This window comes from Phaethon lepturus, unplaced genomic scaffold (assembly GCF_000687285.1).
Source record: "Phaethon lepturus isolate BGI_N335 unplaced genomic scaffold, ASM68728v1 scaffold5858, whole genome shotgun sequence".
Taxonomy (NCBI): Eukaryota; Metazoa; Chordata; class Aves; order Phaethontiformes; family Phaethontidae; genus Phaethon; species Phaethon lepturus.
The window spans coordinates 4387-11612 of NW_010556824.1; the positions used below are offsets into that span (position 1 = coordinate 4387).

General features: G+C 43.7%; 1 pseudogene; it reads right to left on the bottom strand.

The window, feature by feature from the left end:
* Positions 1–2154: 2154 nt before the first annotated feature.
* Positions 2155–2929, bottom strand: LOC104625040 (annotated as a pseudogene).
* Between the last annotated feature and the right edge of the window lie 4297 nt (positions 2930–7226).

Genomic DNA, 7226 nt, shown 5'->3' on the forward strand with positions numbered 1-7226 from the left:
ATAACCAAGAGAGATTTTAAGCAGGGGTTAGTCACCATGGTGGATCTGAGCGGTGTTTTGCAGGACCCTGTGCAGTCTTCTCTTGGTGGGAGAATTTTACCCATCCACAGTGATCACCACCTTTTATACCTTTTCAGTCCTGACTTCTTGTTCAGGTTGCCTGAGGAAATGGCATGTCTCATCTTCCTCAGTGCCCATGCGATGATCACTAAGTGCCTTGGGTAGTATGCGCCTATGTTCCCTCTTACCGTGCCAGATTGGTATTGGGTGTGTCAGTGGTGGAAAGCAATCTCCAAAAAAAGGATGTGGGTGAAAATGTGCTACACGGGTGATGTTTGAGACAAGTCTGCACAGGTCTGCCTTAGTCCACCGTACCACCCAGCAGCTCAAACGTTGCTTCCTGGAACATTGATGTAGGAATCCTCTACAGTGGTGAGATGAGTGTAGTGAGCCAAAGTGTTAGAAAGCAAAGATAAGGAAGCAAGCAGTCTGAACATAGGGTTAGGATTGGCATTTTTAAACCTAAGAAATAAAAATCCAACTAATAACACTGTTGCAATGTGCGTGAGGTGAGCCCTGCACCCTGTCAAATCCAGAGAACAAAGGAGAGTCACCCACCATTTACTTCCCAGCCAGTCAACTGATTGTGGGGCTTGAAACAGCTCTCCTGTCTGATCTGCACTCTTACGTTTTAGCTCGTGCTTCTTCGATAGTTGTGCTAGTGTTGTGGTTAGTAATATAGCACTCTGATACTGATGAGTTGAACGTACCAGAAACCCCCTTTCTTTTTCAGTAACAAACAACATGTCCAATGCTAAATGGTTTTGCAGTCCTAGAGACTCCAGATGTTGTATAACTATTTCCTGTGTTCTCTGCATGGGGGGTTGTTGGTCTCCTGCTTTCAGGACGTCATCAATGTATTGATAAACTTTAACTCCATTCTCAGGAGGAATTTGGGTGAACCCCTGTGCCAGGGCGTGGTGTGCCAGAGCGGGGGGAATGCTTGTAGCCCTGGGGGAGATACATGAATGTATACTGCCATCCCACCCATGTAAAAGCAAAGTGGTCGTGGTCTTCCTCCTACGATTGGACTGTAAAAAAAAAAAAGTTTCTTCCACATCAGTTGTGGCCATCACTTGGTGGGCCTGCTCCTGGATAGTAGAGATTAACTCTGCTATGTTGGGTACAGCTGCCATCATGGGTCCCATGTTGGCATTAAGCCAATGGTAATCTACAGTTAGTCTCCCGTTTTCCATTTGGTTTATGCACTGGCCACACTGGGGAGTTATAAGGCCAATGCAGAGGTGTAACTATTCCCCTTTCTTTTAAGTCTGATAAGAGGGGTGTAACTCCCTCACTGTCACCTAATGGCAGAGGATAAGGTTTTACATTTGTTGTCTTGGAAAGGGGATAATGGGGGAGCAGTTGGGCACTTCTCCCAATATTAATCTGTTACAAACAACCAGGTCTTCCCTTTATTGTCCGTGCAGGAGCTGTCTTTCACTACATCTAGTTCCATCAGATTCATAGGGAAAGGGTGTAGAACCATCATGGTTTCTGTGGACCCTTCCTCTCCAGGCTATTGGCACTTCACCTTAGCTGCTTTTTGGGGCTCTATATATCTGAAAGTGTTGGCTAGAAACAGCCTTTTGCGCGAGGGTGTAACTCCACATGGCTCTGTGTCTTCCAATTTAAGCGTAGATTTCTGCTCCAGTATCAACTAAAAAGGTAATGGGGACACATTGGGGACCCACAGAGCATGTGATTAATAGATCTTTCTGTGAATTTTTAGTGAGCCTCCTAACGTATACCCACCCTCTGCCCCCCGGCTTACTCACAAGGGATGAGGGAAGGTGTTTCCTGCCTGCTTATTTCCAGTGCAGCGAGAGGGGTTTGCTTTACATCCCACTCTGCTCTTTTCCAATTCATGACCAATGCTTTGAATACATCTGTAGGCTGTTTCTCTACTAAAGCTTTAGGTGTCCTCTTCTGCAAGCCCTTGAGCCACAGGCTAGTCCTTTTCTTATGATGTTCCTGACTCATTGTGGTGTGTCCTCCCCTGAAGTCTGGAGAGGCTTTCTTTTCCAGTGAGGGACACGTTTGGAGGAGCTTCCCTTCTGTGTGCCTAAGTCCTTTTGGTTCTGATCATGGGCCCTAGGCAGTAACCGGGCCATACTTACGCCCATGATTAGTCAATTCCTGTGCAACCTCCCCCCATGTCCAGACCTTCCTGTTAGGGCAATTCCTGCTAGGTGTGAGTACTTCTCCCAAGGCTGCATTAGATATTTCCTCAGGGGAGAGGAATTTGATCTGTCCCTGAAGTTGAATATCCATTGCTTTTGAGGAGTCTAGGAGTCCCTGAATCGCGGGGGTCATGTGTTCTCGGTCAACTGCCATCATCGTGGGGGATCCCTGATTTGGCTTAAGCCCCTGATCATACATCGTCTGTAGGCAGGCTGCCTTTAGCACACTTCCTACCGGCTGGTTGGTGGTCCCGGTCATAGGTAGCAGGTTGCCCATTTCTAATGGACTCAAGCCTCCGGCTCAATATGCTGCTCTTTGTGTGAGTGACCAGGATGCTCAGTTGTTACCAGTAGTCAAAACGACTCCAGGTCCCCAACAGCCTTCTGTTTCCTTCTCTGTTAACAACATCTGATCTCCTCCAGAAAGCAAGACCCTCCAAATGTGTTCTGTTTCTGATCCTTACAAGTGCGACCAAAGTCCGTTTTTAATTGGGCTAGTTTGGTAGCCGTAAAGGGTGGCCTCTTTTGTAGTAATCTGTGGGGTCATCCTTGTCCCCATGGTAAGCGTATTCAGTTTCAATAGATGGCCTCAAGGAACCTTAAAATTTATCCAGTCACACCCTTAATTCAGTTAACTGTGTCTGGGGATAAAGCGGCTGGGGCTTAGTTCTGTTGCACTCCACCATTTGGCAAAGGCGGGCGGAGCCGCCATCTTAATCAGCAAGGAGCCACTTCCTAAGGGCTTCCTGCAGAAGGCAGACTTGGGAGTGTTCCTCATGCAATTGGTCCTGCAAAGTCTTAACCAAGTCTTGTAATGACTCAATCATTTCAGCCGTGTGCTCTTGCTCCCTTTTTTCTACGGCAGCCACTAAGGCAGCTCCCAACACTGCGCACAGAATAATTTACCTTTACCTGCTCAAACTTTCTCCTTGGCCCGCAAGGTGGCCATGTGGTCCACTACGCTTTGTAACACCAGTTCTTAAGTGCCCACTCTAAACCTGGTGGCAAGGGTTTAGACCTCTGCTTTTCCAAAAAGGTTATTAACTCCCTGGTATCAGTGGCAACATTTCCTGTTCCAGCCTTTTTACCTTCAACAGAGGAAGCTGCTTGTAAACGTCTTTTAGCCTATGGAGTGGTCTTCCCAAGAGGTACCTTGCTTAGTTACTGACACTCACTCCCTCTTCTCGGGAGGCGCCTTGCGTGATGACTTAAATTTTCAAGGAAAACGGCATGTACCCCACACTGATACTCTTGTCTCGGAGTGATCCTGTCCATGATGGCAAATAATGTAAGGATCCAGAAAAGCCCAGACCTTCAGAGTTTGATATGATCACTCCAGTGAAGATGAAAACACAAACGAGGTTATGTATCGGTTGGGAAGGTGCCAAGCTATATTGGTGAAGAAAGGCATAAGAGAGAGAAAGGAAAAAGATAGCAAAGATGAATGTTAAGCAAAGGACAGTCACCACCGTGGATCTGAGTGGTGTCTCGCAGGGTCCTGGGCAGTCTTCTCTTGGTGGGGGAACTCCACCCAGCCATGGTGATAACTGCCCTTTATACCTTTCAGTCCTGCTTTTTGACTCGGGTTGCCTGGGGAAATGTCATGTCTCGTACGTTCCTTGGTGCTGACACGATCTCGAGGTGCCCTGTGTAGTACGCGTCTGTCCCCTCTTACCACACATGATTGGTATTGGGTGCAGCAGCAAGCGATCTCCAGATAAAGGATGTGGGTGAAAAGGTGTGTGTTCCACGGGTGATGTTTGAGACAAGAAGTCTGCACGAGTCTGCCTTAGTCCACCACAACTTTTATAGAATAAATAGCCCATTGAAATGATTATAACCAAATGTGCCTATAGTAGGCTTGCTTTCTTCTGATCAGGGAAGAAGGTTCAGTCCCTGATCAGCAGAGATTACCCTTTGCAGAAGGACAAGATGGAAAAATGATAAGATCCATCGCATATGTTAGTAGAAATCATAATGTAAGTCTGACATATTCATTCACTTTTTTCTGTCAGAAGGAGTTAGCTATTCCTCACCTAATGAGGTGCTGAAATGTGGTGACAGGAAGTGTCTTAGTGACATCTGATGCATAAGGGTCCTTATGCATGCTAGACATGGGGGAGAAAAACCTTCAAGCAAGTGTATGAGCCAGACAACGTAGTAGTAAAAGGAGTGGGTGGAATAAGTAACACAAACTGAAAAAGGTTTAGCAGTGAAGGCTAAATGGAAGCAGGTAGTGAAAGATGGACAGTAAGTGTGAAATCAGGGAAGTGGTGCTGTTCTACAGAGGAACACAAGGTGAGCTGGGAGCAAGTAGTTGTGGCATTAGAGCACGGACCTGCAAAGGACTTGAAGGAAAGTTGTAGGTGTGGGACTAAGGACAAAGGATTTTGTTGAATGGTGTTTTCTTTCAAAGGAAAATGTTGAACAAATTTATGATGATGATACCAAACAAGCCCTACTCCTATTTTTAACCTAATAAATAATTGTGTGACATTAAACATACTTGAAGAGAGAAAAACAATTTTAGCCAGAAATGGAAGCGAAAAAGTTTCCAGACAGCAATTAAGTGGAATCTCTAAAAATAATCTAGTCACTATATGTAGGAAAAATAAGTTTTCTTTTTAAGTTCTTTTTTTCCTCAAAGATCATTATTGACTTTCTTGCCAAGTAGATTTTTGGTCTAGTTTGAGGGAACTGTTCTTTTCCCTTAGCATTTGGTATTTAATTAGGTAAAAATGTGACTGGGAAGAAAGGTCATTGTAGTAAAAATTAATCTTCTCTCAGTAATCTCAGTATCTTGGAGAACACTTTTCTTAACACTGTCCCTTTTTCCTCTATTGACATAGTAAATGGGGACAGGCAGGTGTTGGTGTATACAGTATTCATTGTATTAAAGCTAATTGGATATCTTTGACACTTTGGAAAGGAGAAAGTGAAGAAAGCTGGCTGCAGATTTTGGGGTGACTCATATGGTTGATCTTGCCATTAAAAATAGAATTGCACAGCTGGTGCATTTGACACAGGCCAGGATGCTGTTTGCCCTCTTCACCACCTGGGCACACTGCTGGCTCATAACATCCTAAAAGAACGAAGCCTTTAAGTAGAGTGGTTATGGTGGAAGGATTCTCCTCCATGTCAGAAACCTATGTCTTAACATGCAAATGTAAAATTTAAGTAATAGTTTCCACAAAAAGTGGAAAGATGAAGCTACCTGGAGTGTCTTATTTGCAGCTTCTGCTGGCTGAGACTTTTGCCTTTTCTCTACCTTTCTGTCAATCTCTATTGGAACTCAGATGTAATCATTCAGATAGGCTGTAATAGGATATTTTAATGCCCTCTGGACTAGACAAATGTGCTGTGACATGGCTCTCTGTAGCTTTGAATAATTGTTATAGATGTGATCTAATACATTAAGCGAAGTTTGATACTAGATGATAACCCCTTTGTTTTGAGCTTAGATGCTTTTGAGCTTTCCTTGGTTTCAGGAAACAAGAAAAGGTGAAGCGTGGCAATGAGTAGTGTGAAATGTTTTGCTTAGTTATGAAAATAACGAAAAGAGTTTTGACTGGGACTTGAAAAAACACAGGGCTTGTTTTATTTTCCTGCAGTTCTTTGGTTTATGCTTTTGGGTACTCAGAAATCAAGTAACACGTGATAATAGAACTGAAGCGCTCTACTAGAACTAAAATTACATGTAAAATGAAGCATTTGTGAGGGACTTACCACTTTCCAGTCCTAACAACATTCTGTTTATCTTGTTGGGTTTATTTTCCCCCTGTTAATGTGCAAGGGTGTGTAAGTAAAGATGGTTTTCGATAATGTGGGGCTTCTCTGCACTTGCTTACTTTGCTTGTGCTTTATTCATACATCTCTGAAAGTACATAAAAGGCTCCAGCTTCAGGCTGTGCCTGCAAAAGCACAATTTTTCCCCCCTCTACTAAAGTCCAACTGAAAATGATTGAAGGCCTGTTTATTGTATTTATGTTCTTTATTTGACGTTCAAATCCTCCTCTTTATTGTTATGACTGCCATAAAACAGTTGAATAATGTCTACTTTAAGTTAATGCTTTTTTGAGACTATCACTTAATCAGGAAGGCATGCATCTGAGAGCAAATGTAAATAAATGAGAAGAAAACTATAATCGTAAAGAGAATTCTGTACAAGCAGTGATGAATAAGTATGTGAACGCTGCGAGGGATGTAGAGAGGTTTTTCAGGAAAAACCCCACAAAAATAACAGTAGAGGAAGATTACTAAGGATAACTTCTGTGAAAAGGGGTTTTGGGTGCCCAAGTTTTTCAAAAGGCTAGTGCTGTGACTTGTGTAAGTACTTCCTTCCAAGCGGCTGTGGAAACTAATACTGTAAATACGTGAAAATCTGGGAAGGGCTGACAGGATAAAAACTGTAATAGTAGTTCTAGTCTTTAAGAAAGGCTTTACAGCTGCTCATGGGGTGGACCATGCAATGTTAGCTCAAATGAACCTGTGTCCTGAGCCTCCTTTCAGGATGGCTGTGAATAAAACTGGCCCAGAGGAAATACTGTCAAGATAGCCATCTCCAAGGTCATAAAAGGCTGATGGCATTGAAGTAATTGAGGTTGGAAGAGACCTGTGGTCCAACCTCCTGATCAGAGCAGGTACAGTCAGATTCGGTTGCTCAGACCCCTGTCCAGTTGAGTCTTGAACACCTTCCACAACTGTTCTGGGGAGCCTGTAGTTCACCTTTCTCATGGTGATTAAAAACAAAAATTGAAAAACTAATATCAAGCCAGAATTGTCTGTGTTCCAGCTTGTCTTGTGCTTTTTCTGTGACTGCAAGTCACGGTCAGCTTCCTGGTCAGCTAGGTGCTTTTCTGCAAGGCTGTTTCGTAGATATATGTGTCTATAGATACACAAAGGTACAGCCATATCTATTTTTCTCTAGATTATATTGACTTGACACAGCCTGGCTGTATGAGCTGGGGATCAAAGAAAACAGGC